The sequence below is a fragment of the Hyla sarda genome, chromosome 9 (genome assembly GCF_029499605.1).
Source record: "Hyla sarda isolate aHylSar1 chromosome 9, aHylSar1.hap1, whole genome shotgun sequence".
Taxonomy (NCBI): Eukaryota; Metazoa; Chordata; class Amphibia; order Anura; family Hylidae; genus Hyla; species Hyla sarda.
This window is the reverse complement of record NC_079197.1, coordinates 21,207,240-21,220,065: the sequence shown is the minus strand read 5'-3', so window position 1 is coordinate 21,220,065 and position 12,826 is coordinate 21,207,240.

Sequence of the window (12,826 nt, the reverse complement as noted above, 5' to 3'; positions counted from 1 at the left end):
TTGCCTGGGGTGAAGTCCTAAGAAAAGAAAAAGTGTAGGGACTCATCCAAGATTTCCACTCAAGGGCTGGTTCTTCGGGACTTCTGCTAATGGGAATAGTGTTCCTGCTGTGGAAAAAGTGCAGGAACTCAGTTCCCACACGTTCCTGCAGTAATTGACCCCTGGTTGTCGCCCTATCCCTGCCAGCTAGTGACTCCAGTCTGGTCATTTTCTGACAGTATCCCTTCTTCTTTTTGCTGGACTTTAAAGGGCAGCAGAACGGTGTTTCCCGTCCGGCAAAGAACTGGGTACGGTCCTAAAATGAGCGGACTGGAGCCGGCTCATTGAAATGAATGGGTACGTCATGGGCCCAGCAGGGATATGGTGGCAACTGGTTTTCAAATTCTCCCACCAGATCCAGCTACCGTATGCCCCAAATGTTGGGTGAATGCAGTTTAAAGGGGTACTCCGCCCCTACACATCTTATCCCCTATCCAAAAGGATAAGGGGATAAGATGTCTGATCGCGGGGGTCCCGTCACTGGGATCCTCAGCGATCTCTCCTGCAGCACCCTGTGTCATCTGCTGCACGGAGCGAACTTTGCTCCGTGCCTGAAGACAGGTGATACAGGTATCATGATGTCACGGCCCCGCCCCCTCAATGCAAGTCTATGGGAGGGGGCGTGGTGACTGCCACGCCTACTCCCATAGACATGTATTGAAGGGGCAGGTCCGTGGGGGTATGGAGAATCTAAAGGACCCCCTAGTTTTCATTCTTGATGGGGATAAGATGTCTAGGGGAGGAGTACCCCTTTAAGCTGCTACGTTTGGGGCATACGGCTGGATCTGGTGGGAGAATTTGAAAACCAGTTGCCGCCATATCCCTGCTGGGCCTATGCCGTACCCAGTGAGCTAGACCATGCTGGACTGAGTTAGCTAGGCTTCGGTGGGCTCATTTTAGGACCATATAGAAAATTGTATTTAGATAAAACAATCACCCCAAGATATATAATTTACTAATATAGTGTTACCTGTACTGTCCTGTACTGGTTTCATCATGTCTCCAGGTGACTCCATTCACTTCAATGGAACTGAGCTGCAGAACCACACTCAACCTGGAGACAGACGGGGGAGTTTTTAAAAGAAAGAGGGTCTGTTTTTCAATTCCTGGATAACCCCTTTAACAAAATCTGTCGTAAGAAAGCAGCTGATAAAATGGTGGATGGGAGGTATGTATCACTAAGACTAGGTTCAGATTACGGAATTTCCGCCTGCAATTCCTCTTTGAAATTCAGGTGGAAATTCCGCTTGCTAAAATGTATAGTGTAGTGAATGGGTTTTCGTTCACAAATTCACACTTCCGAATTTGTGAAGCGGAATTTGTGAACGGAAAATCCGCTTGGAAATTTCCACCTGAAGAATGGCATTGCTCTTTCTTCAGGCGGAAATCCGCGCGGAACACATTGTAGTCTATTGGAGACTGCAGTGTCCGCGCGGTCCTAGCGCCGACTGATTCAGTCAGCGCCGGCCGCACTCGGAATCTCCGGGCGGAAATTTTCTGCCCGGAGATTCCGTAGTCTGAACCTAGTCTAAGACTTGAGTTTGTGTTCCGGTTTTGGGAGTGACTAAAGGTTCTGGAGATAAAGTCACTCTCATAATCCAGTTCTGGTGTGTGTTTGAGTCCTGAACCTGATCTCACAGGTAAGTGAGCACTGTCAGAGAGCAGCAGAGTTGGTCTGATACACGTGCACCAAAAAAGACTGACTTTGGGGCTGAACGTTCCAAGTTTAGGGTGAGAAGCGTAGAAGTTTATGTTTTTGTAAAGAACTTTATAGGAAAGATAAGGTGCGACAAAATTGAAGAAAAAACGCCATTTTGTAACTTTTGAGGGCTTCCGTTTCTACACAGTGCATTTTTTGATAAAAATGACACCTTCTCTTTATTCTGTAGGTCCATACGGTTAAAATGATCCCCTACTTATATAGGTTTGATTTTGTCGCACTTCTGGAAAAAAATCATAACTAGATGCAGGAAAATGTATACGTTTAAAATTGTCATCTTCTGACCCCCATAACTTTTATATTTTTATGCGTACGGGGCGGTATGAGGGCTCATTTTTTGCACCGTGATCTGACGTTTTTATCGGTATCATTTGATTTGTTTTGATTGGACTTTTTGATCGCTTTTTATTCACTTTTTTATGGTATAAAAAGTGACCAAAAATTTTGGACTTTAGAATTTTTGTACGTGTACGCCATAGACTGTGCCGTTTAATTAATGATATATTTTTGTAGTACGGACATTTACGCACGCGGCGATACCATATATGTTTATTTTTATTTACACAGTGGTTTTTTTTTATTGGGAAAAGGGGGGGTGATTCAAACTTTTATTAGGGAAGGGGTTAAATGATCTTTATTAACACTTTATTTTCACTTTTTTTTTTTTTGCAGTGTTATAGTTCCCATAGGGGGCTATAACACTGCACACACTGATCTTCTACCTTGATCACTGCCTGGCAATAGCCGGGCATTGATCAGTGTTATCGCCGCTCAACTGCTCCTGCCTGGATCTCAGGCACGGAGCAGTCATTCGGCGATTGGAGGAGGTAGGGAGCGAGGAGGCAGGTAGGGATCCTCCAGCTGTCATGCAAGCTGTTCGGGACACCGCGATTTCATCGCGGCGGTCCCGAACACCTCCACTGAGTTAATCGGCAACTTTTACTTTCACTTTAGACGCGGTGATCAACTTTGATCGCCACATCTGAAGGGTTAATACCGGGCATCACCACAATTGGTGATGTCCGGTATTAACCACGGGTCCCGGCCGTCGATGGCCGCCGGAACCGACCCGATATGACTCAGGGTCAGCGTGTGACTCCGCGTTCTATCGCAGGAGCCCGCTCATAATGTATGCATACGTCACATATCGGGAAGGGGTTAAAAAAAATATTTTTTCCCACCAGTGTACCCCATCCGTAATTGTCCATTATTTTTATGTTCCGTTATTGCTAGTGAGCATGCTCAGTACAGCATCACAACCAGGGGTCAAGTCTTGGGGAAATAAAGTGTGGGATTTCCACTCAAGGACTCTAGTCCTGCAGAATTCTTGCTAATGGGAACAGTGTTCCTACTGTGGAAAAGTGCAGGAACTCCGTTCCCATGCGTTCCTGCAGGACTTGAGCCCTGATCACAACCAGGAAGTCATATGGAAATAAAATAACGGACATAAAGTAACGGACTGTAACGGGTGATAACGTTATTTTGACTGAATGTCCGTCAAAATCGGTAATCAGTTATCATCCTTTGTATTCAGTTCTTTCATCCATATTTTCATGATTCATTATTGCTGAATAACTGGTGTCAGACTGCAGGAACATACTGGTAGTGTGAAAGGGGCCTTACCCTCATTTGGGGGTCAACTGACATCAAAGTGCACCTATCATTTGGAAAACATTTTGATATGTTATAGTGACAAAAGTTTTTATCGGTCGGGTTCTGAGTGTTCATGGAAACGAGTAAGGAGAGGCCCGTGTCATGTGGCTTGGACAGACTTTCAATGCAAATCTATGAGGCCGTCAAGGTTTCCTAGACACAGAGCAGTGAGAGGAGCGCCTGGTAGCCCGCTTGTTCTCTAAACACTCAAAAACAGATAAATAAAATGTTTTGATATAATCTTAGGACATATCAAAAGTTTTCGTAATTGCTTTTTAAATCCCCATCAACAGCGGTTGGCTTAAAGGGGTATTCTGGCTTTATACATCTTATCCTCTATCCAAAGGACCCCCGCGATCTCCGTGCAGCCCCCGGCATTCTGTGCCGAGCGCTGCCGCCGAGACGGGAACGTGACATCACGGCCACGCCCCTTAGTGATGTCATGCCATGCCCCCTCCATTCATGTCTATGGGAGGGGGCGTGATGTCCGTAGACATAGACATGAATGGAGGTGGCGTGGTGTGACATCACTAGGGGGCGTGGCCATGACGTCATCTCCTAGTCTCAGACGCAGCGCCCGGTGTGAGGTGCAGAACTGCGCCCCATGCAATTTTGCATCGTCCCCTCCCCTCAGCTGTCAGGAGATTTCCAAACATAAAGCGAGGGGAGGGGGAATGCGGAGCTGTGCAGGATGCAGTTCTGCACCTCCCTCAGCCCCCTACACACTTCCTTTGGATAGAGAATAAGATGTATAAAGCTGGAATACCCCTTTAACTAGTAAGATTTTGCATCTATTAATACATGCCCAATTACATTTTTTTTATATACTTAGCTGCCTGCAGTCACCACTAGAGGGAGTTAAGTGTTTGCCTCGTCAATGTGGTTACATTGTGATTTTGACATGTGGCGCACAGTTTTCAGGTAACGCCTTCCATGTCTGCCTTGGACCATGTGCAAGCAGACTAGCCCAGAAAATTCCTTAAAGGGGTACTCCGGTTTAAAAATTTTTTTTAAATCAATTGGTGCCAGATAGTTAAACAAAAAGTTATTTTATTTTTGAATTTCTTTTCTGTCTGACCACAGTGCTCTCTGCTGAAACCTCTGTCCAAGTCGGGAACTGTCCAGAGCAGAATAGGTTTGCTATTGTGATTTGCTCCTGCTCTGGACAGTTCCTTGACCCCCCCCCCCAGGACAAAGGACATCCCGAAACGTGCCTTGGGGTGGCATCGCCCCAGCAGACCTCCACATAATACTCTGTACATAATTTTGGTACGTATGTACTCCCGTTCGTTTGTCTTTTCCATGGATAGAATGGGCGAATTTTCTGCCCTTGAAGGGGTACTCCGGTGAAAAACTTTTTTTTTTTTAAATCAACTGGTGCCAGAAAGTTAAACAGATTTGTAAATTACTTCTGTTAAAAAATCTTAATCCTTCCTGTACTTATTAGCTGCTGAATACTACAGCGGAAATTCTTTTCTTTTGGAAACACAGAGCTGTCTGCTGACATCATGAGCACAGTGCTCTCTGCTGACATCTCTGTCCATTTTAGGAACTGTCCAGAACAGCATATGTTTGCTATGGGGATTTCCTTTTACTCTGGACAGTTCTTAAAATGGACAGAGATGTCAGCAGAGAGCACTGTGCTCATGATGTCAGCAGAGAGTGTTTCAAATGGAAAATAATTTCCACTGTAGTATTCAGCAGCTAATAAGTACAGGAAGGATTAAGATTTTTTTATTAGAAGTAATTTACAAATCTGTTTTACTTTCTGGCACCAGTTGATTAAAAAAAAAAAAAAAAAGGTTTTTCACCAGAGTACCCCTTTAACCATTTATAGTGTATGTATATGGGGAATACTTACCTTGTAATCTCCTTCTTTATTGTGATGTGGATCTGATCTGGAGTGACGCTCATTTATTCTCAACCCGGAATTTCCTGTTCCCTTGCTATGTATTTTATGCTTTTTTTTTTTTTTTTTTTGTCATTTTAATGTATATCAATAAAATATGTATATTTTTATATTGAAATCCGTGACTCCATCCCTCTTTTTCGTAATCAGTTCCTGACATGGACAGAGGTGTCAGCAGAGAGCACTGTGGTAAGACTGGAAAGAACTACACAAACTTCCTCTGCAGGATACAGCAGCTGATAAGTCCTGGAAGGATTAAGCTTTTTAAATAGTAGTGATTTACAAAGCTGTTTAACTTTCTGGCACCAGTTGATTTAAAACAATTGTTTTCCACCGGAGTACCCCTTTAAATGCATGCTCTGAGGATACATGGTGCTTTAAAACAAACAATACCTCCTGTCTTACAGATGATAACAGTCTCTTGGCAAACACTTGTGACCGGATTGCTGCACAGTCATAGTTTACAGACCACATTTTTTTCCCATATCAGAATCAAGAGCTGAATTGTTCCAGGGTAAATTTGGCGCACGCTGAAGTTGACTTCCTTCAGGTCTGTGTAGTGACTCCATAGGTAAACATCAGCCGTCAGAAGCACATCTATAGCACAGAGTAGAGCAGGGTTTCCCAACCAGGGTGCCTCCAGCTGTTGCAAAACTACAACTCCCAGCATGCCCAGACAGCCAAAGGCTGTCTGGGCATGCTGGGAGTTGTAGTTTTGCAACAGCTGCAGGCACCTTGGTTGGGAAACATTGGAGTAGAGTAAGTCATGGAGTGGAACGGATTCAGAAAAAATACTATAAACAGGAAAGATTTGCAGCTTTTTCTTGGACTCACTCCTAGTTTTGGCTAAAAATACTGATCAAATATGCTACTCTTAGGGTACGTTCACACGCGCGGATTTTTTCCGTGGGTTTTCCGCTGCATGTTTGAAAGGGGGCGGGCTCTTCTCGGCTGTCCGCAGCAGATTTTCCGCAGCGGAATGTACACTGCGGAAAATCCGCCGCAAGCCCCATCGAAGTCAGTAGGGACTGTGGCGGATTTTCCACAGCGTAAATTCCGCCGCGGAAAATCTGCTGCGGACAGCCAAGAAGAGCCCGCCCACTTTCAAATACACAGCGGAAAAACCACTAAAAAATCTGCGCGTAACGTACAATTTAAAGTGCAAATAAAATATTTTCTTAAATGTGACATTAGATATTTAATGTATATTGAATTACTGATAAATTCACTTATTGGGACCATATCCAGGCCATGTCAATCTACTGTGTATACCCATCGGGCAGAATTATTTTGGTCATCTATCCGTTTTTGGCAGGGGTTGTGGCTTTGAGTGTATATACTACAGGTAAAATGAGCGAAAAAAGATCAAAGACTCTAGTCACACCCAGGTATAGGGAATGCATTTTAGGTATATTTTTGCATCCATTATAAAATAAAATCTATTATAAAAAAAAATGGATGCAAATGTACACCAATACAGTTAGAAACGTCTTCCATTGACTTAAAGGGGTTCTCCACTGGCCAGCATTCGGAACATTTAGTTGCTCTGTCTGGGGCCGCTTTGAGATGTGGCTGCGTCACATTAGGGACATCCCTGTGTCCCGAAAAATCTTTTCGGGACACAAAGATGCCCGGTTACCTCTCTGCGGCTGCCGGCCCTGCGTTAACTTTAAAAACGCAGGGGCCACTGGGAGGTTGCGCATGGTAAGTGACCAGCGGCACGTCATCTTCAGTATTCCGACCACCGCTCCGGGGTCACGATCTACCCATAGGCCATAGCAGTAGATCGTGACCCCTGAGCGTTGGTCGGAATACTGAAGTGGGGCAGTAAACAGGTATACAGCCTTCAGCCATACACTGTGTATATGGCTGAAGGCTGTATGTCTGTTGGGGAACTGTACTGTGCCTAATGAGGGGGAAACTATACTGCACCTAATGTGGGGGAGCTTTACTGCACCTAATGTGGGGGAGCTATACTGCACATAATGTGGGGGAACTATACTGCACCTAATGTGGGGGAGCTATACAGCACCTAATGTGGGGGAACTATACTGCACCTAATGTGGGGGAACTATACTGAATACCTAATGTGGGGGAACTATACTGCACCTAATGTAGGGGAACTATACTGCACCCCTAATGTGGGGGACTATACTGCACCCAATGTGGGGGACTATACTGCACCTAATGTGGGGGACTATGCTGCACCTAATGTGGGGGAACTATATTTTACCTTTTTATGAACAAGAAAATGATGAAGTGCTGGAATAATGACGCAACACTATGGGGCTGGTATGTAATTTTTTCCAGGGCTGGTTTTCACACCCAGTCCGGCCCTGGAGGACATAAAGGAAAACTTTATCTGTGATAAGGGTTAAATACAGTTCCGGTGAAAGTTAGCGCGGACACAATCTTAAATTCGCTGGGAGGAAAGATCATAAGAAACATGGTAAACCAATAAATTTGTGATCTAGTTGCCCAATTACAACTGACACAAATAGTGTATTTTTATTATATCGTGACGCTATATCTTATAGATTTGTTTATTGACTTTCTTACGCTCTGTAACCACTTGCTGTCTTTCTTTCCCTTGCTGTTTCTTACACATATTTGCACCTTTCAAGTGTGACATGTCATGCATATAGAAGACAAGTTTCCTTTTGGGTGTACTGTCAATTTGCACAGTTGAATGCCTCAATTTTACTAGCGGTATCAGATGCTTGTGGTTTGGTAGGTTCAGTGCATTGAATTGGTCTTTCTTTATCTTCCAGAGGAGATACTAAGTGCTGGGGGAAAGACACAAGAAGCCTCTGTGAACTGTCCATATTATTTAGGATGTCTCATCTGTGTGCTGTTACTCTGCTGTTCTGTGCAGGTGCCATTGGATTTTCTAGAATGTTAGGACGTTTTAAATACCATATTTTCAGCCAGCACCATTGAATACCCAACCAGTATTCAATGGTTTCCATCAGTCCTATATATACTGAATGGAGTAGCAACCAATACACCATTACAAAAGGGCTCTACATGGTGGGAAGGCAGTCCTATATATTCTGAATGGAGTAGCAACCAATACACCATTAGAAAAGGGCTCTACATGGTGGGAAGGCAAGACTGGGCCATACAGTAGCAACACAGCCTCACTGCTACTCAAGAAAAGGGCTCTACATTAGTGGTATGTCAGCAAACAATCAGAAAGATATGCTGATGTATACGGCGGTGTACACATTCACTTTAATGGTTCAAAAATAGTTGACTAGTTAATCTCCTGAAAGTATACCTTTATTTTGAGGGGCCTAAATGTAAAGCCTCCTGTAATTTTGAGTCTCACAAAATAAAAGTATACATTTTCAATCAAACTGAACATAGTTATTAGTAGACCATGTTTGATCCATAAATGTAATAGGCCCGATAGTAGTATATGTCTGTATCCATTTTTGCCTGTATACCACTGACATAGAGCCCTCTTCTAATGTGAACATACCCTATGGGGCTGAAGACTGACAACACAAACATCATAATAAGTTACAAAGATTGTATCAAATTTATTGATTAAACATGATATGCAAGAAAATCACAAAGCAAGCTTTACACATTAGGATGAATGTATATAAGAAAACCCACCCAAAAAACAAGCATAACACAGTGTAACAAGACAGCAGTATTTAAAGAGTGTTCCTGTCAATAGAAAAAACATTTGACATGTCCTGGGGAATCTCAGACCCGGACCGATCACGTGAACGAACTGTACTCCCCGCTCTGGGTCTATAAGACCTGGACGGCCACATAGACTTTAGAGTCTGAGAAGTTTACCAAGGTTACGTGACATGGAGCCAGGATAGGACGTGCTAAAAGTGCACTTCTCCCGTTTTGTTCTGGTGATTGGTCGGGTTCTGACCAGTCAAAACTTTTGATATGTCTTTAAGACGACATCAAAAAGACGACATCAAAAGTTTTTTTTTCACGACAGTACGTAAATGCGCATACTGTAATACCAATCCTAATAATGACAGCCCTGCTTCACATTAACACAGTTATTAACAAGGCTTGCATGATAGCGCAGTGCAGACATAGAACAACTCTGAAAGCAAACAAACAGTAAAATAGTACTTATATAGATGAACTTAATGTGTATGTACAATTTAATGCAAATCAAAAATTAGCAACCTTTTTAGCTTCTGGATGGATTTCTAAAAATGCATAAAGATCTAACAAATCTCAGTTTCACATTGATGAGCAAATTTCCTTGTAAGAATGTTTACATAGATATAAGCAGTCCTTTATTTTCCAGGAATAAATCAAATGCCCTGTTGTTTGCAATGACCGAGAAAGTGGAGGACGACGCAATGGAAAACAAACTGTGAGACAGGGGTGAAGCGGTTGCGCCATTTGGACAACCAGCCAAAGCAATTGCTGTAAGCAGCTGTCAGTTTGCATTAGACATGTTGCCAGTGCACTTGTCAAATGTGGTGATGTGCAATGTGTCATCAGAAATGGACCTATTGTTTTAATAAAGTTTTTTTTTTTTAACTGTTTTTTTTTTTAAAGAATTTTTGGAGATGTTTTTTCTTTCAATTTTACTATCTATATTTTTAAATAATCTTACAATCTTTCAGTTTCCATTCTGGCCGCTAGGGCCTAAAACTAAGCTGAGACTTCCTGTTCTGTACAGGTCACTTCTCAGCAATCTCTCCTTATCATCACAGACAGGATTACAATGGAATGGTGACACCAGTATATAGATAGCAGAGGTACACACAATAGCTGTTACTCACAGATCAGCTCCCCTTCCATATAAAATTAACTTTGCAAAGGTCATAGAGCATGCCCAGACACCTTTCCCATTCATATCAGTGGGATAGCTCCTGTCTACTATTGCCTGCGTCCATGAAGCCTGCTGTAAAGCTTGAAAAACAGCTCAGACAAGATTGCAGCCCCTATAATAATGTACAAGAAAAAAAAAAATAACTACAAAGCAGTTAGTGCATAGGATCAACCAAGGATTGTCGCCCTTATTGTTGCTGTATTAGCTGCTACACCACTATTTTCCTAAAATTCTGCCTCCAGCTTTGTGAAACTACAACTTCTAGCAAAAGATGTCCAGACAAGATGGGATTTGTAGTTTTGCAACAGCTGGAGGCACCCCGGTAGGGAAACACTGTGCTATGCTAATTAATAATTTTCTTTTCACCACCTACTCCACAGTACCTAAGCATTTTGCTAATGGGAATACACTGTAAAATTATTTATGCTTTAATTTTGCCTAAATATGAACCTTGAATTAGAGGGGCTATCCACTGTGGACAAGTGGTGTTTATTAGGCTCTGCTCACAAAATATTAAGCATTACACTCAGCATATATGCCAAACGTATCTATAGGGCTCCATTCACTTGATGGAGGCAAAAATAGTGTCCATTTGGTCTCCCAAAGGCCAGTGTTTACTCTTTCCTGTGCAGAGGAATCCTAATAAAAAGTACAGTCTCAGAAGATTCCCCTGATTACAGGTTGATCACAGGTTGTGCTCATGAGGGTCCTGACCGATGGACTTTCCTTTATCTATTATGTAAAAGTCAGTCTTTACAACGCATTTAACAGTTCTATCAACAACGGAGTAATGCAGCGTAAAATAACTTATCCCCTATCCAAAGGGTCCCTTTGGCTCTCCCATAGAGAATGAATGGAGAGCATGTGGTCTGTAGCACACGCTCCATTCAGGGAACCAGGATTTCATTCAGGAGTCTTAGTGGTTGGACCCCTCCACAATCAGACACTTATCCTGTGGATAGGGGATAAGTAGTTTTTTGCTGGACCACCCCTTAAAGTGTAAATGATTTGTTTCCTAATGTTTAATGCGCAAAGCAGGCGTACAAGGACGCTGAGCATAATACTATACTCACCTGCTGTCAGTTTTTCACCCAGTAAGAAGAATTTTAATCAGCATCACCCGCACTATTTACATGTATAGTCAGGTTAGTGCAGGTGACCCTGCTTTCAGTTTCCCTTTAAATGTATAAAAGGGTGCATGCTTTTCCTATAACAACCATTGTCATCTTATACCTAATGTTTTTTGAGTCAATATGCAATGAAATATTAGCCAAATTGGCCAGCACTAACCGTGAAATCTGTAATTATATAAGATTCAATTCAGCCTGGACAATAGTGGTATCCAAGAATTGTCATTACCTTTCCCCTTTAATAATTTTACATGACATGCAACAGTAATTAAAATACAACAGTAGAAAAGAAATGTTAGATCTAAAAGTTTTGTTATTTTATTTTTATTAATGACAAAACTTTGGATTAAAGGGCACCTACCTACAGGATATGACGAGAATGTTCAAAAAGTTTCCGCACTTTTATATTTTTTACTGGAAATGAAGTGTAGTAATTGGTTGTCTTAGCGTGTCATGTGACTTGCATCGCAATGGGGATAAATAGAGTTAAAAAAGTGTAAAAACTCTTTAAACGTCTCTCGTATAATTTTGTTGCTGCAGCAGGGTACACTTTCAAACTCCCAGCAACAGCTACTAAAGCGAGCAGTCTAAGGATTTGTGAGTTGCATGCAAGTCTATAGGACTTCTGTCAAATCCGTAGACTGCTTGTTTTAGCAGAGAGTTAGAGGGTTGCTGGGAGTTTTGAAAGTGTATCCTACCGCTGCAATGAAATTATAGTTACCCTTTAACTAATACTAAAGGCAGATTTACACACAGTATATATTTTTTGCTTATATGCACTGTGGATTTGAAATGTGCAAATGTGTAATGACTTGCATCAACAGCTTGCACCTCATTTCACTGCCATCAAATGTCCAAATAGGATTGGAGCTTTCCTCTTAGGCTACATTCACATCACGCTTTAGCCCTTCTGACAAGCTTTACGTCAGGAAGCTGTCAAAACGCCATGCTGAGGCAGAGCCTGATCTGTTTTTTTTTTATTTTAATGGGCCAAATAGAGTCTAATTGTGACTTTGTTTGGTGTATTTTCCCAAAGTATATGCATTCTGAGCAGTATTCAGAAACGTGGTAGGACAGGAAAATCGCCTAACTACTATAGCTATGTTTATAGATTTTAATAGGGAAATGCGTGCCAAAAGGGTGTCCTTTCTGCATATGTTTAGCGAGGATAAATTTTGATCCCGCAGCAAAAGATTTTATATATCATGCATAAAGCGGAGTACCTTTGCTTTACATTTCACAGAACTGTGTCAAAAGCCTGATTAAATTAACAAACATATGAGAAACAGAAGTTGGCACTGCTGGTAATCAGGCACAATCATTATTCTGAGGCTGTGTCCTTAGATGGTGCTCAGTCCCAAAAGTCCAGTAGCAATCAAATCCAATTTATGTAAGAAATGAATGGACGGCACTAACCACATATTGCTTTATCCCATGAGATTAAAAGCAGATATGTATTACAGGTGCGTTTCAATAAGCAACAATAAGCCATGAAGTAGCACAACTATCGTGAAACAATTGTTGCTAATTGAAACGCACCTGTAATACGT